This window comes from Cetorhinus maximus, chromosome 20 (assembly GCF_964194155.1).
Source record: "Cetorhinus maximus chromosome 20, sCetMax3.hap1.1, whole genome shotgun sequence".
Classification (NCBI taxonomy): Eukaryota; Metazoa; Chordata; class Chondrichthyes; order Lamniformes; family Cetorhinidae; genus Cetorhinus; species Cetorhinus maximus.
In genome coordinates, this window is record NC_135898.1 from 83,120,479 (window position 1) to 83,142,101 (window position 21,623).

Below are 21,623 nucleotides of genomic sequence, written 5' to 3' on the forward strand. Positions count from 1 at the left end.
GACCTCTGCTCCCAAGAAGGACTGACAGGTGGGGACCACCACCACCAGCCCAAGGGCAATTAGGGATGGGCAATAGACACTGGCCTTGGCAGTGATCCCCACATCCTATGAATCCAAGTCTCTCTAATCAGATAAACACTGCCCAGCCCATTGGTGCATCAGTTCCGGAGGGGAGGGGGAGGGCGGAGGGTTTGGATGAACTCTGAAAATAGGAAATTTCACCCTGAGAGTTTCTGACCTGAATTTGGGGCACAGGACAAGTGTTGAGATTGGAGTGAATGTTTGTGCTGTGTACAGAGATTGAACGCTTTCCATTTCATGGATCCCAGAAGAGATGATGTTCTCATCATCATTTCCCCTTCAAATATCCCCACCCAAAGAATTAACTGCTTACTCATTTGACACGGGCACAATTTACTGGCAACAAACAAATTCAAGTTTTTGTTGTTGTGGTGAATGCTGCCACCTTGGGGCGCTTTGTGGTACTGCAGTGCCTGGCTTTACAATAGCGCCACCAACTGGCAACATTGTGGTAGTACAGTTCAAACATTAAACAACTTGGGCCAGAGAAACTTACCGCACGGAGGAGGCCATTTGGCCCATCGAGCCTGTGCTGGCTCTTTGAAAGAGCAATCGTGCTTAGTGCCACATCCCTTTTTTTACCCGTAACTCCCGTGGTCAGAGATTGTTACAGCGCAAAAGGAGGCCATGGTCCCATTGCACCTGAGCCAGCTCATTGAAAAAGCTATGCAATTTGTACAGGACCATTCCCGTCCTTTTCTCCATAGACCTGCAACTGTTTCCCCTTCGGGTATTTATCTAATTCCCTTTTGAGAGTTACCCTTGAACCTGCTTTGACCAACCTTTCAAGCAGTGCATTCTAGATCATAATATCTCACTGTGGGAAAAGGAAATCCTGTCACCTCTGCTCCTTTTACCTTTAGCCTTTCATGGGTGTACTACAGTTACCAGTCCGTCTGCCACTAAAAATAGTTTCTCCTGATTTCTCCTGATTTGCTGCAACAAAATCCTTCAAGGTTTTGAACACTTCTATCAAATCTTCCCTTAGCTTTCTCAATTGGGAGCAATCTCTGCTTCTCTAGTCTCTCCACATAACTTAAGTCCCAGATCCTATCATTCTAGTAACCTAACCATTCTAGTAATTGAACCATTCTAGTGCCTTTTATTTTATAAAGGTTTAACATCGTTCCTTTGCTTTTGTACTCGATGTCTCTATTTATGAAGCCATGCAACTTTTTAATAGCCTTCCCAACTTGTCGTGTGACCTCCAAAGATTTGTGTGTGTGCAGATCCCCAGCTCTCCCTCCACTATATTTTAGCCGTATGATTTCATTTATATTGTCTATCTTCATTCTTTCTGCTCCAATGTGTCACCACTTGATGTCAAATCAGCCATTAATACAGGAGCATTTGAAAGAAAGCAGCAGGCTTTCACACAGGTTTGTCTCCTCCCACCCCCTTAGCACAATAAATGTCCCATTTGAAATGGCATCATCCATGCATTAATTGGAAGAGAAGGAGTAGAGCTGGGTGTGGGAGTTGGAAGTGGAGGGAGATATGCTGGAGGCCTGAAACCAGCTGTTCCTGAGCTTACAGTAGAAGTGTGCTGAATGTATTTGCATGGCACTGGAGGCAATCGTCCAGGAGGTGGAAAGGAGCAGAGACGCTATGGTTCTACAGAGGCCCAGGAAGCCCAAAAGGGAAGGAATTGTGAGCAGGTCTGCAGGGAGGTGAATCCCTGGAGTCTGTCCCTGAGGACCTGCCTCCAGGTGCTACAAGAACTTCAATAACATTACATCGGACATCTTCACATGACAGCTCCTATCCACTGTATCACCAAACTCTCACCGCTCAGAGGCCACACCTCTAGCAATCAGGGTTCATGCATAATGTTCGCATACTCTACCTCACCCTCACACACCTACCAATGCTGCCAGCCTAACGCCCACCCCTCGGCGCTTCCACATACCTCCAGCTATTCGGCTGGGTGATACATCACCCAAGCAGATTGCAACACACTCACTGATATTCTTCCCTCTCTTTTGGAGGACAAGGTGGCCCATTCCTGTAGGGAGCAGTACAGCACTGGCTGGGGTAGACGTGCTTGCAACAGCCTAGATTATGTGCGGAGGTTGTGCAATGGGGCTTGAACCCACCACCTCCGAATGCTAAGGCAGAGCACCAGCTTTAAACCAAGCTGGCCAAGCAGCTTTTAAACGGAAAATACTTTCTGATCATCGAGGGCAGATGGTGATTTGGGTTGAGAAGCCCACAAGACACATGCACACAGCTTTGCAATTTGCAGAGACCTTAAGGCTTTCTCCCACAGGTGATGACACTACAGGGACCGCAGCTGTTCAAGAAGGCAGCTCACCACCACCTCCTCAAGGGCAATTAGGGATGGGCAATAATAGACCCATAGACGTTTACAGCACAGAAGGAGGCCCATTCTGTCCACACTGGTCAACAAAGATCTGACTACATTAATCCCACTTTCCAGCACTTGGCCCATAGCCCTGGAGGCTATGGCAATGCAAGTGAATATCTAAATACTTATTAAATGTTACGAGAGTTTCTGACTCAACCACTCTTTCAGGCAGTGAGTTCAGACTTCCACTACCCTCTGGGTAAAAAATATTCTCCCCAAATCCTCTCTTAGCCTTCTACCTCTTACCTTAAATCTATGGCCCCTGGTAATTGGCCCCTCTACTAATGGAAAAAGTGCCTTCCTAACCACCCTATCTATGCCCCTTATAATCCTATACACCTCCATCAGGTCCCCTCTCTACCTTCGCTGCTCCAAGGAAAACAATCCCAGCCTATACAATATTTCCTCATAGCTCAGACCCCCCAGCCCAGGCAGCATCCTGGTAAATCTGCTCCGCACCCTCTCCAGTGCAATCACATCCTTCCTATAGTGTGGTGACCAGAACTGCATGCAGTACTCCAGTTGTGGCCTAACCAGCATGTTACACAGTTCCAGCATAACCTCCCTGCTCTTGTATTCTATGCCTTGGCTAATAAAGGTAAGTATTTCATATGCCTTCTTAACCACCTTATCTACCTGCCCTGCTACCTTCAGGGATCTATGGATATGCACACCAACGTCCCTCTGATCTTCAGTACTTTCCAGAATCCTACCATTCATAGTGTAATCCCTTGCCTTGTTAGCCCTCCCCAATTTCATTACCTCACACTTTTCCGGGTTGAATTCCATTTGCCACTGCTCTGCCCACCTGACCTGTCCATTGATATCCCCCTGCAGTTTATGGCTATCCTCCTCACTATTTACCACCTTACCAATTTTCGTGTCATCCACGAGCTTCTTGATCATTCCCCCTACATTTAAGTCCAAATTATTTTCTTCCTTCATGGGATGTGAGCCAGCGAGGCAGCCTGGTATAACACAGCTGAAAGGACAAACTCTTGCTTTGACAGGCTTGGAGATCAGCCAAAGAGAACCTTGAGGCTGCTGTACCATTTTCAACAGCAGCACTGGTCTTGCTGTTACACTGTCTTTAACCTCTCCATCTCATACTGTCCACTGGCATCTCTGGAGTATCAGCTACTTCTGATCCTACCTCAGCTCATCCACCACTCCAACCCTAACCCTAATGCCCTGCTCAACTTTACTCCAGACTATTTTACCATTGTCCTGCACCAATGGTAGGAGGTGCACCAATCTTATAATCTCTGGAATATTACCTGAGCTACATGAAATTTGGATGGAGATAAGCAAGTTATGGAAATCAATGCATGGCCGAAGAAACGGTGCGAGGAAGAGGTGTTCGATTTCATGGAGCATGAAACCAGTGCTGGAACAGAAAGGAGCTATACTGTTAGGACGCGCTCCACCTGAACCGGGCTGGAGCAGTATCCAAGCAGGAAGGATAAATAGGACAATCACAGGATTTTCAACTAGTAAATTGGAAATTGTTTTATTAATCACTCTATGTAAAGGAAAAACTAAAAAATACAAATTAATTAATCCAGGAGGGAAATTTAAAAATGTGCAGGTAAAACGTTAGAACTGAAGGAGAGGTTAGGGTGTGTAGACCAAATAGACGTTCTTTATACGAACACACAGAGCACAGGGGGCAAATCGAATGAATGACGGGTGCAAATTCATGGCAGCCATTACTGAGACGGGGCTGTTAGATGGTCAGGTCTGGAATCTAAACACACCAGGTTAAAAGATCTACAGGAAAGATACGAAAAATGGCAGGAGGGAGCAGTAGCCTTTGTAATTAAAACTGCAATCGCTTCAATGATACAAGAGAATATTTTTGTTTATTCATTTATCGGATGTGAGCATTGCTAGGTTTCTCCAACAATGGACAGAATCATCCCAGATTTGCACAAAGTGCAGTTTCGGGCAGGAAAAGGGTCATTTTAGCCGTCGGCTGCAGTGATACCTTTTTGCGCCGAAGAGTAGAAGATTGGCTGGCGAACAGGTAACAGAGAGTAGCCATAAATGGGTCATTTTCTGGTAGGCAGGATGGAACGAGTGGTGTGCCATTATTATTAATCTCCTCCCCCTCACCTTAAATTCCCACTACTCCCCAGATCTTGAAGATGGGACTCTTGATGGGTGTGGTTCTGGGGGAGTGCATGCACCCACCATCATATAAGCATACGAATTAGGAGCAGAAGTAGGCCACTCTGCCCTTCAATAAGATCATGGCTGGTCTGATTGTAACCTCCCACCTACCTCCGATAACCTTTCACCCCCTTGCTTATTAAGAATCTATCTAGCTCTGCCTTAAAAATATTCAAACTCTGCTTCCACTGCCTTTTGAGGAAGAGAGTTCCAAAGACTCACGACCCTCTGAGAGGAAAAAATTTTCATCTCATCTCTGTCTTAAAGGCTGACCCCTTACTTTTAAACAGTGACCCCTAACTTCTAGATTCTCCCACAAGAGGAAACATCCTCTCCACATCCTCTCCTTGGCCCCTCAGGATCTTATATATTTCAGTCAAGTTGCCTCTTGCACTTCTAAACTCCAATGGATACAAGCCTAGTCTGTCCAACCTTTCCTCATACGACAGCTTGCCCATTCCAGCTATTAGTTTAGCAAACCTCCTCTGAACAACTTCCAACACATTCACATCCTTCCTTAAATAAGGTGACCAATACTGTACACAATACTCCAGATCTGGTCTCACCAATGCCCTGTGTATCTGAAGCATAATTTCCCTACTTTTGTATTCAATTCCCCTCACAATAAACAATAACATTCTATTAGCTTTTCTAATTACTTGCTGTACTTGCATACTAACATTCTGTGATTAATGCACTAGGGCACCCAGATCCCTCTGCACCTCAGAGCCCTGCAATCTCTCATCTCTCTCACCATTTAGATAACATGCTTCTTTTTTATTCTTCCTGCCAAAATGGACAATTTCACATTTTCCCACATTATACCCCATTTGCCAGATCTTTCCCACTCACTTAACCAGTCTCTATCCCTTTGTAGCCCCCTTATGTCCTCTTTTTTTCCCACCTATCTTTGTGTCATCAGCAAATTTAGCAACCATACCTTTTGTCCCTTCATCCAAGTCATTTATATAAATTGTAAAAGGTTGAGGCCCCAGCACTGATCCCTGTGGCACTCCAATTGTTGCATCTTGCCAACCAGAAACAGAATGCTATTATTGAAAAAGAGACTTGAGAGAAGTTTGCAGACCACATCCTGGGTTTTCAGTTCACAGCTGAGACTGACCACAAATCTTTGCTTACTCTATTGAATGCGAAGGAATTAGCAAAGATGCTGCCAAGCATACAAAGACTTTGTAAGAGTTTGATGAGATATGATACCACAACTGAGTATGTGCAAGCAAAGAAACAGACTGTAGTGGATGTGTAGTCGCGTATTCCTGTAGCAACGCCGGAACAAGAGCTTATAAATTTTGTTGAAGATGTGGAAACCTTTACTTTGCTAACTACCAAATATCTACCATTTCCAGCACTATGCTTAAATGAGATCAGAAATGCGCAAAGGTCAGATGAAGAAAGTGCTCAAATCCGTGCATACTCTATCAGAAAATGGCTGGAATATTCACCACAAAACCTTATTCTGAGGCAATATTTTGAGCAAAGAAGTTGTTGTGGATGGCTTGTTGATTTATGATGAGAGACTGGTTATATCTAGAGTCCTACAACTCAGTTTACTTCAGAGGTTACACCAAGGCCACTTGGGTATTGTGCCAGAGTGAGAAACTCTGTCTGGTGGCTAGGCCTCTCCAAATCATTGGAAGAGAGGATATCCTGTTGCATCATGTGAGCTGTCCATTGGCAGGAGCAGAGGGAACCCCTGACAGTATCCTCATTTCTATCCAGTCCATGGGAATGTCTGGGGATGGGTCTTTTTGGAGCTTAGAGGGATAACTTTTTGATAGTGATTGACAATATTCAGGGTGGATAGAGGTAAAACGTCTCCAAGGTCATACACTTGAGGCTGGGCATTGTTGAAAGAAATTATTGCAACACACAGGGTTCAAGACCTTGTCATTTCAGGCAGTGGCGGACAGTTTGCTAATGAATACTTCAGCGAGTTTGCTGAAGCTTATGGCTTTGTCCACACGACTAGCTCACTGAGATACCCTCAAGCTAATGTCGAGGCTGAAAGGAGAGTGTGGGTGGTAAAGGCTTTATTCAAAAGAAGGATGGCATTAACCTGGCACAGCTAAGTTATCGTTGTACCCTGCTCCAGAATGGTCTGGCTGCATGAGCCTTTAGCAGGAAAGAGGCTGAGGGCTCAACTTCCTACCCCTCCGCACGCACTTACGCTGTCTACAGCAGCAGATTTGGACAATGTGAGGGAGAAGGAGGATGAGTACCATTCCACTCAAACGCAGAATACAATAATTGTCATAGAGTGCACAAACTGCCAGACCTCCAGCGTGAAGAGTCAGTGTGGATTCATGACCAAGCTCGTCTAGTCCAATTTCTTGAGAGAACACCGCATCCGTTACGAGCTCAAAGAATACATTGCTCTTGGGACAATGTCTTTATGAGAACTGAATGTAACATGGCTCCCCCCAGCCTGTGCCTCATGGCAGAGGTCACATGACTATGGAAAGCCAGGTAGGACCTTGAGTACCTGATTGCATTTGAATCCATAGATTCCCCCTTTTCATAATGAAGAAAAGACTAATTTGCATGCACTATCATATGTAACAAAGAGTCACCAAGTTACCCACTATAAAACAACTGTTCTCACGCATTAACAAACTGTTCATTATTCTAGTCAGAGACCTTGTATTGCATTGGTGACCGATTTCACCAGTGTCTGAAGAGATGAGACCATTCCATGCCCGAAAAAAGCAGAGTTAGGTTGTCAAGATAGAATCTTGTTGTGGGCATCAAGAGTTGTCATCCCTTTGCAAGGAAGAGAGCCATTCTTTACAGAACTTCACAGCGCACATCCAGGCATATCGAAGATGAAGATGCTTGCATGAAGCTATGTCTGGTGGCCAGGCATTGACAGTGACATTGAAAGCATGGTCAAGCGTTGTCTCCATTATCAGCAATAACAGAAGATGCCTGTTTCAGCTCCGCTGCATCCATGAGAGTGGTCTGATTATGTAGGACCGTTCTTCGGTACCATGGGCAGGATTTTGAGGTTGTTGGGCAGTGGGCGGGAGCGGGAGCGACTGGGAAACGGCTCGCTGCCCGCAATCGACCCCTGACCGCCATTTCAGGCTGGTGGGCCAATTAAGACCCGCCCACTGTGAAACGTGGCTCTTCACCGGTCAGGAAGGGCTGCACAGGGGGCAGGGGCCTGTCGGCCATTGGGTACAATGGTGAATCGGTGGCCAGATTAAAAATGGCCCAGGTAGCCCCTGGAGGGCTGCCATGGAGGGACGTCTGTCACTCATTGTCCTAATGGAGTCGAGCGCAGCTGGAAATGCCAGGTGGGAGAGCAGGTCGGGTGGGCACTCAGCCCCCCGCTTCTTGGAGAGTGCCTCACTGTCCTCCTGGAGGAGGTGGATGCCAGGATGGACACTCTTGTCCCCAGAGATGGGAGGAGACCACCGCACCTCACGAAGAGGGCACGGTAGGAGGTGACAGCACGGGTTAGCAGCGACGATGTGGTGTGGCACACATGGGTACCAATGCCGGAAGTGCTTCAATGACCTGCTGAGCTCAGGATGGGTGAGTCCCGTATTGGCATGGGTCAGTGTGCAGAAGTGTTAAGGTCTGGCTGTCCCCCTGTGGACCTCAGGGGTGCTAGAGTCTGAGTACCAACTGTCAATGACGCCGGAGCTGGCCAAGGGGGTGAGCCCTGGCTGCTTGGACTGAGCACCTTGTGGCTCGAGGGCCATGACTCAAATGTGTCCTGTGAGGTGTTCCTCAGCTGGGGTTGGCCAGGCTGCAATGGCGCTGCAGGTAGAGAGTGGACTAATCCATGCTCCTCTGTCCTTTCAGGAGAAGATGAGCCATAACTGAGCTGTGAGGGCAGGTACAGGCAGAGACCCCGCCCAACCTGTTGCTGCTCTCCCGGTTCGAGCAAGATGCCCTGGAGCTGGAGAGCTGGCACACTCCCCGTGTAACCGGGCGTGGAGAGGCGGAGGTGCCAGACAGAGGTAAGAGCGCAGTGCCCAGAGGTGAGACTTCGGATTGTGCAACCATTCTAGAGTAGTCTCCTCATTGATGGGAGCCTCGAACCTGGATTCCCCATTGATCACTGGAAGACGATGGCACCATGATGCAGATCTCCATTGTCTCACCAGGGTGCCTGGCATGCACAGTGACAGTGTGGTGACTTTGACTTATAATTATCTATAATTAACGAATGACATGTCCTTGTTCTCCCTTAGATTTGCCAGCACACAGTCATTCTCTGGATCCCCTGATGCCAGAGGGCTGCCAGGCTTCATCTGCAGCTGTGTCACACCCGCCCTCTGAAGCTGGCACCAGCACAGATACCAGTACCTGGATGGGCATTAAATCAGCGGCTAGTGCACATTGATGAGGGCACTTCACACTCGCTTGAGGTGCAGGCGGAGGCAGAGAGTGCCCAGGGCACCGGCAGTGGGAGGACTGTTGGGGACCAGGATGATGCTGAGTCAAAGGCTGATGATGAGCCTCTGGAATCGTCCATCAGGTGGCAGATGCTGGATGTCCAGTGAGATGTGCAGGAGTATCTAGTGGAGATCCATAAGGGTCTGCGTACCATGGTCTCCATTGTGGAGGAATCCATGCGGAGCATGAGTACTACAGTGACCCTCATGGCCGAGCGCACTGCCTCCCCCACTGAGAGAGTGGCGGCTCTCATGGAGAGGCAGCTCCAGGGACAGAATGAGGGGTTCCTGGGGTTGTGTTCGGACCTGCAAACCCTCACACAGGCACTGGCCTCAGGTGGGCAATGCCAGTGTGGGAGATGGATGAAGCACCCAGTATCCCAGCTAGGAGCCCGTCCATCAATGGTGAGCAGGAAGGTCCAGAGTGACTTCATGTTGGCACACGAGCTGCTTGTCATCTCTGTGGGCTCCTTTCAGGGCACTGACAGTGGAAGCTCCTCCGCCCCTCTGCCAGTGACCGTGGCATCTGATGAGGCTGCGATGACTGGGGGAGATGTCAGCCGTGGCACTGGCCACTCTCTCCCTCCTGAGATCTGCATCATGGTGCCACCATCTCCCAGTGATCAGTGGAACCAGACCTTGGTAACCTCCTGGGAGGCAGGGACACCAGAGACGCCTTGATCCAACACTCCTTCAGCTAGGCTGCCAAAGATCTGCTTCCACCTCATGCCAGGGCTGCCGCCTCCATCCCGGGCATCTGAAATGATCCTTTCCTTTGACCCCAAAGTCCACTCAGTGCCTGTGCAATAAAGTATCCAGGCACTCATGTCCAGCATTACACACTGCTGCACCCTGCACCAGAAAGGTAAAATGTGAAGCATACTCAGACATCAGAGCCAAAGCAAATTTAATGTTATTGTCACATTGAAAACATTATCACGTTACCATTATTGGTGTTCGTGATCACACCAGCAGACATATAATCCAAACATAAATGAACAGAAAATCACCCGTGAGCTGTCCCTCTCGTGTTCATGGTGCCTTTAATTTATGTTTGCGAGAGCTATGTCTAGGTGCTCCCCCTTCACTGGCAGCGGCATTGGAGACAGCCTCTGACTCTGCTGTCTTGTTGGCCTTGATGACCTTGGCAGTCGTCCTCTGGCCAGTGGAGCCTGTGCTGACCCCGCCTGGGAGAGAGCGTTCTCCTCACCGTGCTCCTCTTCTGAATCACCACTGGATTCATCCTCTGTGGCCTGTGCAGCTGTGTCAAGATCCTGTTCCTCCAGTGGGTCCCCCCTTGCCAGTGCCAGATTGTGGAGGGCGCAGCATGCAACCATTATCAGTGACACCCGCTCTGTGGGTATTGTAGTGCTCCCCCTGAACGGTCCAGGCATCGGAAGCGCATCTTAAGAAGACCCATGGTTCTCTCTATCACTGCCCTTGTGGAGGCATTATAATGCTGCTCTGCCTCTGTTCTTGGGTGGTGGAGAGGTGTCATGAGCTACATTTTCAACAGATAGTCCTTGGCACCCAGCAGCCATCCATCCAGTCAGGCTGGAGCACTGAAGAGCCTCGGCACCTGGGAGTGTCTGAGGATGTAGGCGTCATGGTAGCTGCCTGGGTACCTTGCACAGACTTGCAGAATCTGCATCCTGTGGTCACACACTATCGGCACGTTCATGGAGTGGAAGCCCTTCCTGTTGGCAAAGGCACCCGGCTGACCCGCTGGCGCCTTGATGGCCACATGTGTGCAGTCGCTGGCACCCTGGATGCAGGGGAACCCAGCAATCGCTGCAAAGCCTCCGGCTCACTCAGCCTGGCTGGCCTCGTCCACACGGAAATGAATAAATGTCATTACCCACCTGAACAGAGCTTCTGTCACCAGCTTGACACAACTGTGGACAGCTGATTGGGACACTCCACACAGATCACCCACTGAGCCCTGGAAAGAGCCGGAGGCATAGGAGTTGTGGGCCACTGTGACCTTCAGAGCCACTGGCATGGGGTGTCCACCCACACAGTTGGGGGTGATCTCAGGGCCAATCATCTGGCAAATGGAGGTCATGCTCTCCCTTGAGAGGCGGAGCCTCCTTCGGCCCTGCACCTCGGACATATTGAGGTAGCTGCATCGCCGCCTGTAAACCCTGGCAGCAGGGGGGTGGCGTCTTCTGCAGCCCCTTCGACCTTGGACTACCTGCTGGCCCTGCCCCCTTGTGACTGTGGCTCTCCTCCCACAGGTCCCTCCCCAGAAGCTGCATTGGGACACCTGGCCTCCTCCCCCTTCTGCCCCTCTCTTCCCCCTCAGAGGAGGAGCCTCCAGCGGAGACCACAATCCCCATCACCAGGGTCACGAAATGCTGTCTGATATCTGGAAGGTTCCACATGGTTTGAATCCTCTGGGGAGACACCAAGGAGACCCGAAATGAAGCCTGGCAATGCTAACAATGAAGCCTCAAACAGCGATGAAACTGCCAAGTACCAATAAGCAACTAGCAGCAAACTATGTACCAAACTCCTCACACCTACTCACACTGGCAACGCTGCTGATGTTTTTTTATCCCGCCCATGGATAAGGTTTTGGAAAATGTCGGCTGGACGCCTGCTCGTTTTGCCCATATGGTGACCACGAAATCACATGGGCAATGAAAAATCGCCGTCAATCTGCCCCTTAACCGGCCCCTTAATCAATTGCGGACGCGCCGCCGACTCTCACGTGTGCCCACTGACTGGAGTATCGCGCGAGTGCGCGATGACGTTGGGACATTCGCCCGATGTCATCGCGGCTATTTCACGCTCGAGCGTGTCAGGCGTGCGTCCGCACACCGAGCAGGAGATTCTGCCCCGTATTTTTAATGAGTGTAGACGCGTATCCTAATTGGATGGTTGTGGATGAAGTCAGATCACCGACATCGAGCGCAACTACCGAAATGCTGCGTCATTGTTTTAGCGCACGTGGCCTACCGGAAATCATTGGCTTCTGATAATGATACAGTCTTTACCAGTACAGAGTTTCAGAGATTCACGAGTTTAAATGGAATCAGAGGTATTAAAACAGTACCATGCTATCCCCCATCAAATGGTTTAGCTGAGAGAGCTGTGCGAATGAAGAGGTTATCAGAAGGTACTCGAGAAACTCGGCTTTCCCGATTTCTTCTCAGTTATCATACATCGCCTCATTCGACCAGGGGGTTCAACACCGTCTGAATTACTGATGAAACGCTGCCTATGTAGAAGGTTAAGTTTGGTGATTCCAAACTTAGAGGGGAAGGTAGAGAAGAATCAGAGTAATCATAAATTGAATCGCGATATTCATAGCAAAGCTCGCAGATTCACTGTAGGAGACACAGTTTTTGTGCGGCATTTTGGAAGTGGACCTTGTTGGGGTTCCAGATACAGAAACTGTCTCAGAAACTGGTCCCTGTCCTTCCAGGTAGAAATGGAAAATGGGATTGTTCGAAAACATGTGGATCATCTGCAGGATAGAGAGACATTCCAGCAACCAACTATTCTGTCTGTAATTAACTTCGAAACATTAATCCCTGAGATGACAGATTGACCTAGAATAGACATGCCTGATGTCTCTGTAGAGTTGCCAAACCCTGAAGTGCTATTTTCTAATGATGTATCTAGTGCTGCAGTTCTTGGTCATGTCGATCCAGTGGGAAGAGCCTCAAGTGGTAGAGCTACACCGCTCTAACCGAATAAGGAAACCACCTCAGAGTCTTTACTGTTAATCACCTGACTTGTATATATGTATATGCTGTGGGATATTCGAATGTTCTCTGTAAATCGAAAGTGTAAAAAAAACACTAAAGGAGGAGGAAATGTAGTAATTCAAGGTATTGCCTTTCCTACTATCTATCAGGGGTCATGTGATTGTTCTTGGAAGCTCTGACCAATGAGCCCTAAACACGTGTTCCAGGGGCTGGATTTTTCTTGTCGAGGGCCTGGTTCAAGCATGTAGCATCTGAAAAGCTCCCTGTAATAAAGTTATCTGTTTCTAGTTGAAACCTGTCTGGTACGTCAAATCATTACAGTGCATCTGAATCAAATCTCCCTTCAGCCTCCTCTGTTCCAAGGAGAACAACCCCAGCCTATCCAATCTTTCCTCATAGCCGCAATTTTCCAGCCCTGGTAACATCCTGGTGAATCTCCTCTGTACCCTCTCTAATGCAATGACATCCTTTCTGTAATGAGGTGACCAGAACTGCACACAGTACTCAAGTTGCGGTCTAACTAATGATTTATACAGTTCCAGCATAACCTCCAAGCTCTTATATTCTATACCTCGGCTAATAAAGGAAAGGATTCCATATTCCCTCTTAACCACCTTATCGACCTGTCCTGCTACCCTCAGGGATCTGTAGACATTCACTCCAAGTTCCCTCACTTCCTCTACACCTCTCAGTATCCTCCCATTAATGTTATATTCCTTTGGCTTATTTGACCCCTCCCCCCACAAATACTCACCTCACACTTTTCTAGGTTGAATATGTGAAATGTACTTACCGCAGCACCCAAAATATCATGCATGTGACCTTCAGCGTTTATACACTGGCTGAAAGGCTGGACACTTATTAATTCCTTTATATCGATCTCCAAGAGTGAAATTTGAAATTAACTCGTGCTGTGTGGGTTTCCCAGGGATATGAAAACATCCCAGTGGAACAGAGACAGAAGCTGCCTCCCCAAATTAGTAGGAGCAGGAAGGCTACCTTGCAGCATCTCTCCAGCTTTTCCTATCACTTGCCTCTTCCCAAACCCCAACTGTTGATCTCATTCACCCCACAATTACCATGGGCCTTCTCTGGGAGAGGCTGTCCTTTCAAATGGATGTAAAAAATTATATTGCATTCGCTTCCTGGCTGATAAATAATATTTTCTGTCTGTCTTCACGGGACAAGACGCAAGTTACATTTCAGAAACACACAAGAACCTGGAGGCTAAAAAGAATGAGGAAATCACGTTAATTAATATCAACAAAGAAAAAATATTGGAGAAATTGAAGGGACTAAAATCTGACAAATCCCCAGGACCTATTGGCGTATATCCTAGAGTTCTAAAAGAGATAGCTGTAGAGATAGTGGTATGATTTTCCAAAATTCCCTGGAATCTGTAACAGTCCCAGCAGAGTGGAAGTTAGCAAATTTGTAACCCTGCTATTGAAGAAAGGAGGGAGAGAGAAAACAGGGAACTACAGTGCTGGGGCCTCAGCTAATTACAATCTATATTAATGACTTAGACAAAGAGACAGAGAAAAATGTATCCAAGTTTGCTGATGATATAAAGCTAGGTGGGAATGTAAGCTGTGAGGAGGACACAGAGAGGCTGTAAAGTGATGTAGACAGGCTAAGTGAGTGGGCAACAGAGTGGCAGATGGAGTATAATGTGGGGAAGTGGGAGGTTATTCACTTTGGTCATAAAAATAGAAAAGCAGAATATTTTTTAAAAGGCGTGAAACTTGTAAATGTTGATGTTCAAAGAGACTTCGTTGTATTCATATAAGGAACACAAAAAGGCTAGCATGCAGGTACAGCAAGTCTTCCTACAATTGTACAGGGCTTTGGTCAGACCACACCAGGAATGCTGAGTGCAGTTCTTTCCTCCATATTTACGGAAGGATATATTTGTTCTTGGAGACAGTACAGCAAAGGTTCACTCGATTAGTCCCTGGGATGAGAAGGTTGTCCCATGATGAGAGGGTGAGTAAACTGGGCTTATATTCGCTGGAGTTTAGAAGAATGAGAGGTGCTCTCATTGAAACCTACAATGTTCTGAAGGGGCTCGACATGAGTTGACACTGAGAGATTGTTTCTGTTGGTCGGGGAATCGAAAACACGGGGGGCACAGTCTCAGGATGAGGGGCTGATCATTTAGGACTGAGATGAGGAGAAATTACTTCACTCAAAGGGTTATGAATCTTTGGAATTTTCTACCCCAAAGGGTTGTGGATGTTCCATCATTGAATACGTTTAAGGTTGAGATAGACAGAATTTTGGTCTCTCAGAAATCAACAGATATGGGGAGTAGGCAGAAAAATGGGGTTAAGGCAGAAGATCAGCCATAAACCGTATTGAGTGGCAGAGCAGGCTCAATGGGCTGTGTGCTCTACACCTGCTCCTATTATGTTCATTTACTGTCTGAGTGATTTGCATGTGGCTTCAGTCAAGGGACACTAAGTTAAGAGGGAATCTCTGAGTGCAAATGTTTAATTCCCCCTTCCTGGTTCTTACTTCAGCAACATGTCCAAGGCTGCAATTTGTGCACAGCAAGATCCCACAATCAGCAATGGCTTAAATGACCCAATAATCTGCTTTTGTGTAGCTAGTTGTGGGATAAATGTTGGGGTGAACACCAGGTGAAGTTCCCTGCTCTTCCTTGAACATTGCAATGTCACAGAACTTATTACATCCAATGAAAGGACAGAATGGGTCTCGGTTTAACATCTGCCCTGATGCCTGTCCTTCACACTATCAGTGATGGCGCTAACCATCACACTTCTCATTAACTTTAATATTCACTAATGCCTGTCTGTAAAACACAAACAAGGTTTCACCTTGTTCACTTTGTTAATTCTGGAATGTTGGAGTGTTGTTTCTGTTTATACTTTCTTTGTAAATGGAGGTTGATTGGAGCTGAGAAATGCACTTGTGCAACATTCCAACACTATCAGGGAGGTAGTGGCATAGTGATATTATCACTAGACCAGAAACCCAGGATAATGCTCTGGGGACCCAGCTTCGAATCATCAGAGCAGATGGTAACATTTGAATTCAATAAAAATCTGGAATTAAAAGTCTAATGATTGTTGTAAAAACCCATCTGGTTCACGAATGCCCTGCAGGGAAGGAAATCTGCTGTCCTTACCTGGTCTGGCCTACATGACTCCAGACCCACAGCAATGTGCTTGACTCTTAAAAAATGCCCTCTGACCAAGCGCAATTAGGGATGGGCAATAACTGCTGGCGCTCATTAGCATGTCATGAGTGCTCATTAAAACAGCTGCTCTCCGGAATTTGCCAGGCTTTCCAATCTTCCGTCATGCCAGCGAGAAATTACGTTGGCGTCAAACCCGTTTGAAGAGGGGCTGGTGTGCACAAGTCAAACCTCAGTTTGCTGGTAACTTCGAGGTGAGCGGAACATACCTGCCTGTTGGATTCCGGACCCCGGTGAGTTGGGACTTAAGGATCTGGGTTGCACATTTGTTTCGAGATGACCAAGTTGGTACCACAGACGGAGAAGATCAGTAGACCGTTCTTAGAAGAAACACATTCTGTTTATTTGAATTCAGCAGCTTTGCTTGTGTGCTTACAACTCAAACTCTGTCTCTTCACTTCAGACTCTACTCAAGACTACTGACTATAGAGGTAGCCCGTGCTACTCTGCTATTGGATACCAAGATCATGCGATCTTCCATTACAACATTCGTCTTAAAGGTATATTACACGTTAGATTACTACATCCCTTCCCCTTTAATCAGGAATACATTTTACAATTATGATTACAATTTTTCTCAAGATATCAAATTATTCACACAGATAAGTAATTTATAAAGTCAGTCTTCCTGGGGGTTTCCTTATGCATGTAGAACATCTCAGCTCTACAGCTTCAGACGTTTTGTCCAGAACCTCTTTTACTGAAGCCGCCTGAGCAGCAGGCTCTTCGATAGGTATCTGCAAATCTGTTTCCTCCACTCTTACAGGTACCGTCGATCCTTCAGATACATCTGTACTTAGCTGAGTTCTTTCAACAGGAGACGGTTGACTCAGTCACGAACAATGGCGGAATTATTTCTGGGTGTTTTGTTTCTCCCCTTCTTATATGATCCATATATCTTCGTATGACTCGATCTTCCAATTTCACGTGGTAGGAAAGAGATCCAGTTACTGCACTTATTTCACCGAACAACCATATTGATCCTTCTCTAAAATTCTTCACATATGCCTTCTATCCATGTTAAACGTCCTGTCACAACTGCGCCAGTCATGTCCAGTTTTCTGACTTCCCTGACTCCTTTCCACCTTCTCCCCCAAGTCTGGCATAATTGGCTCAACCTCGATCAAGATGGCGTTTCATCAACAATTCCGCAGGGGTGACACTGTTGTTGTATTAGGGGTGGTCATATAATGGAAAAGAAAATGTGTTAGTTTAGTCGCTATATAATCCCCAGACAATTTCTTCATACCAGACTTGAATGTCTGAACCGGTCTCTCGGCCAGTCCATTTGAAGAAGGGTGGTACGGTGAAGTTTTTACATGAGTAATATCGTTGAGGCTGAAAAATCAGCACTCGCAAATATCATTCGATTGTCTGATACGACCACTTCCGGTAGTCCATTGATTGTAAAACTTTGACACAGCTTGTCTATTGTAGCAGAAGATGTTGGTGACTTCACCTCATATATGTCCATCCATTTTGAGTGAGCATCCACGATAAGTAGAAACATTGTTCCCATAAGAGGTCCCACATAGTCGATGTGTAATCGCACCCATGGTCTTCCTGGCCATTCCCAAGGGTGTAACGGAGCTGTTGGAGGTAACTTTTGCACTTGCTGACACTGCATACAACTTCTCACTAAGATCTCTATTTCTCCATCCATCCAGGCCACTACGGATAGCTGCATGCTGTGGCCTTCATTCGGGGAAATTCCTGGGTGTGCACCATGAAGTTCAGACAACAATGGCTTTCGTCTTTTTGGAGGAACAATCACTCATGCCCCCCCCCACAATAAGGTACCTTCCTGACTGGTTATTTCATATCTTCTCTGAAAATATGGTTTCATTTCATCAGATTCCTGTTCTTGAGACCAACCATGAAGAACTTGTTCTCATACTTTGGATAAGACTTTTCTCGACTTGTCCAATCTCTGATCTGTCTAGCACGTACTGGTGATGAATCTAAGAAGTTCAATAATAAAGCAAATTCTTGAGGGATTGGAACATCCTCGTTGTTTACTTGCAAGGGCAAACGACGGAGTGCATCAGCGTTTGCAATTTGACATCCAGGTCTATGAATGAAAGTGTACACATATGCTGCCAAGATCAATGCCCATTTTTGTATTCTTGCTGAGGCTATAGGGATATAGTCTTGCCTTCGCTGAACAATCCCAGCAAAGGCTTGAGGTTCAATATGATAGTAAAATGACGATCGTGTAGGTGCTGGTGAAATTTCTCAACACCAAAGGTGATTGACAGGCCTCCTTTTTTCCATCTGTGAGCATCCCTTTTCTGCTGTGTTGAGTGTTCTCAATACAAATTCTATAGGCCGTTGTGATCCATCATCCATTCGACGGGTGAGCACTGCTCCCACTCCATAGCGAGCTGCGTCACTTGCCGGGTCAAAAGGTTGGATGATTGCAACAACTGTTTCACTATTGTGAAAGCTTCTTCCTGTGGTGTTTGCCAAGACCAGCGCTGGTTTTCCTTGAGCAAATAAAACAGTAGTGCCAGTTCTGTCGACAAATTAGGCAAGAATCGTCCATAGTAATTGATCATCCCGAAGAATGATTTGATCTCGGAGGTGTTCTTTGGTGCTGGTGCCTCTCTAATGGCTCTCGCTTTTTCAAGTTCCTTCGCATCCGTTGCATCTGTTCTGATGATGCCACTTTCCTAAGCAGTGCTTCTGACATGTCTTTCTTCTTCCTTAACCGAGGTTTCCCACCCACGGTGGTTGACAGGGCCCTCAACCGTGTCCGACCCATCTCCTGTGCCTCTGCCCTCACACCGTCCTCTCCCTCCCAGAAACATGATAGGGTCCCCCTTGTCCTGACTTATCACCCCACCAGCCTCCGTATTCAAAGGATCATCCTCCACCATTTACAACAACTCCAGCACAATGCCACCACCATACATATCTTCCCTTCACCCCGCTGTTGACATTCCATAGGGACCATTCCCTCCGTGACACCCTGTCCACTCCTCCATCACCCCCTACACCTCAACCCCCTCCCACAGCACCCTCGCACGCAATCACAGAAAGGCAACACCTGCCCCTTTACTTCCCCCCTCCTCACCGTCCATGAGTCCAATTACTCCTCTCAAGTGAGGCGGTGCTTCACTTGCACATCCCTCAATTTGGTCTACAGCATTCGCTGCTCCCAATGTGGTCTCCTTTACACTGGAGAGACCAAACACAGACAGGGTGACCGCTTTGCGGAACACCTTCGGTCCAACCGCAAGCATGAACCAGACCTCCCTGTTGCTTGCCATTTCAACGGTCCACCATGCTCTCATGCCCACATGTCCGTCCTTGGCTTGCTGCATTGTTCCAGTGAAGCTCAACGCAAACTGGAGGAACAGCACCTCATCTTCCGACCAGGCACTTTACAGCCTTCCGGACTTAACATTGAGCTCAACAATTTAATTGTTCATTCGGGGAAATTCCTGGATGTGCTGATCATGAACTCTCTCCTCCATCCTCACCCCTTTTTGATCCCCCTTTTATCAAATAATAATTTTAAAATTTTTATATATACATTTTCCCCCCAACTTTTTTCTATTATTTAAAAAAAATTTATTTCCATTCATTGTTTTCCCCCACCTTTTAGCCTAGTTTGATCCTTGCTCCCACACCATCCCCTCCCCCGACACGACTCACCCCACCCCCACTAGGGCCATCTGTCACTTGCTTATTCTGCTTTCTACTCTTAATATCACCATTAGCACTTCCTTTAGCCAGTATCACCACCATCAACACCCCTTCGACCTTTTGTTTATGGCATCTTTTGCAATATCTCCTTTCCATCCACCTATCACTGGCCTTCTATCCAGCTTCACCTGTCCCACCCTCCTTATACAGTATATATTACACCACATTTCTACTTCCCTTTAGTCCTAAAGAAGGGTCATCTGGACTCGAAACATTCGCTCTGTCTTTCACTCCACAGATGCTGTCAGACCTGCTGAGTTTTTCCAGCAATTTTTGTTTTTGTTTGAGTTGCTAGATCTGTTCAAAATCTTTGCCAGCGGGAGACGGTGGCATAGTGATATTGTCACTGGGCTGGTATTCCAGAGACCCAGGTTAATGCTCTAGGGACTCGGGTTCCAATTCCACCCCGCTGGATGTTGGAATTTGAGTTCAATAAAAATCTGGAATTAAAAGTCCGCTGATGATCATGAAACCATTGCCGATTGTTTTAAAAACCCATCTGGTTCACTAATGTCCTTTAGGGAAGGAAACCTGCTATCCTCACATAGTCTGGCCTACATGTGACTCCAGACCCACAGCAATGTGGTTCATTCTTAAAAATGCTCTCTGAACAAGGCAATTAGGGATGGGCAATAAATGCTTGCCAGCGACGCCCACATCCCATGAGCAAATAAAAAAAAGATTGCTGAGGATGAGGTCAAGTATGTTTTTCCCACTTGTTGGTTCCCTCACCACCTGCCGCAAACCCAGTCTAGCAGCTATGTCATTTAGGACTCAGCCAGCTCAGTCAGTAGTGGTGCTACCGAGCCACTCTTGGTGATGGACATTGAGGTTCCCCACCCAGGCTACATTTTGCACCCTTGCCACTCTCCGCGCTTCATCCAAGTGATGTTCATCATGGAGGAGCGCTGATTCATCAGCGGAGGGAGGGTGGTACGTGGTAATCAGCAGGAGGTTTCCTTGTCCATGATTGACCTGACGAGACTTCATGGGGTCCACAGCCGATGTTGATGTCAGGCTGCTGGTTGACTAGTCTGTGAGACAGCTCTCCCAATTTTGGCACTAGCCCCCAGATGTTAGTGAGGAGGACTTTGCAGGGTTGACAGGGCTAAGTTTGCCATTGTCGTTTTTGATGTCTAGGTCGATGCCAGGTTGTCCGTCCGGTTTCATTCCTTTTTTAAGACTTTATAGTGGTTTGATACAACTGAGTGGCTTGCTTGGTCATTTCACAGGGCTTTTAACAGTCAAAAACTTTGCTGTGGGTCTGGATTCACATGTAGGCCAGACCAGGTAAGGATGGCAGATTTCCTTCCCTGAAGGGGCTCCAGCAAAGCTGAAGCCCATGGAAGTCGGGGGAAAGCTCTCTTCTGGTTGGAGTCATGCCTAGCACAAAGGAAAGGTGGTTGTGCTGGTTGGAGGTCAGTCATCTCAGTCCCAAGACATCGCTGCAGGAGTTTCTCAGAATAGTGCCCTAGGCTCAACCATCTTCAGCTGCTTCATCAATGGTCTTCCTTCCATCGTAAAGTCAGAAGCGGGGATGTTCTCACCAATGTTCAGCACCATTTGCGACTCCTCAGATACTGAAGCAGTCCATGTCCAAATGCAGCAAAACCCAGACAATATCCAGCTTGGGCTGATAAGTGGCAAGTAACATTCGTGGCACGTTGCGCCAGACAATGACCATCTCCAAAGAGAGAATCTAACCATCTCCCCTTGACATTCAATGGCATTACCATCAATGAATCCCCCACTATCAACATCCTGGTAGTTACCATTGACCAGGATCTGAACTGGACCAGCCATGTAAATACTGTGGCTACAAGAGCAAGTCAGAGGCCTGAAATTCTGTGGAGAGTAACTCACTTCCTGACTCCCCAAAGCCTGTCCACATGGCACAAGTCAGGAGTGTGATGGAGTACTCCCCACTT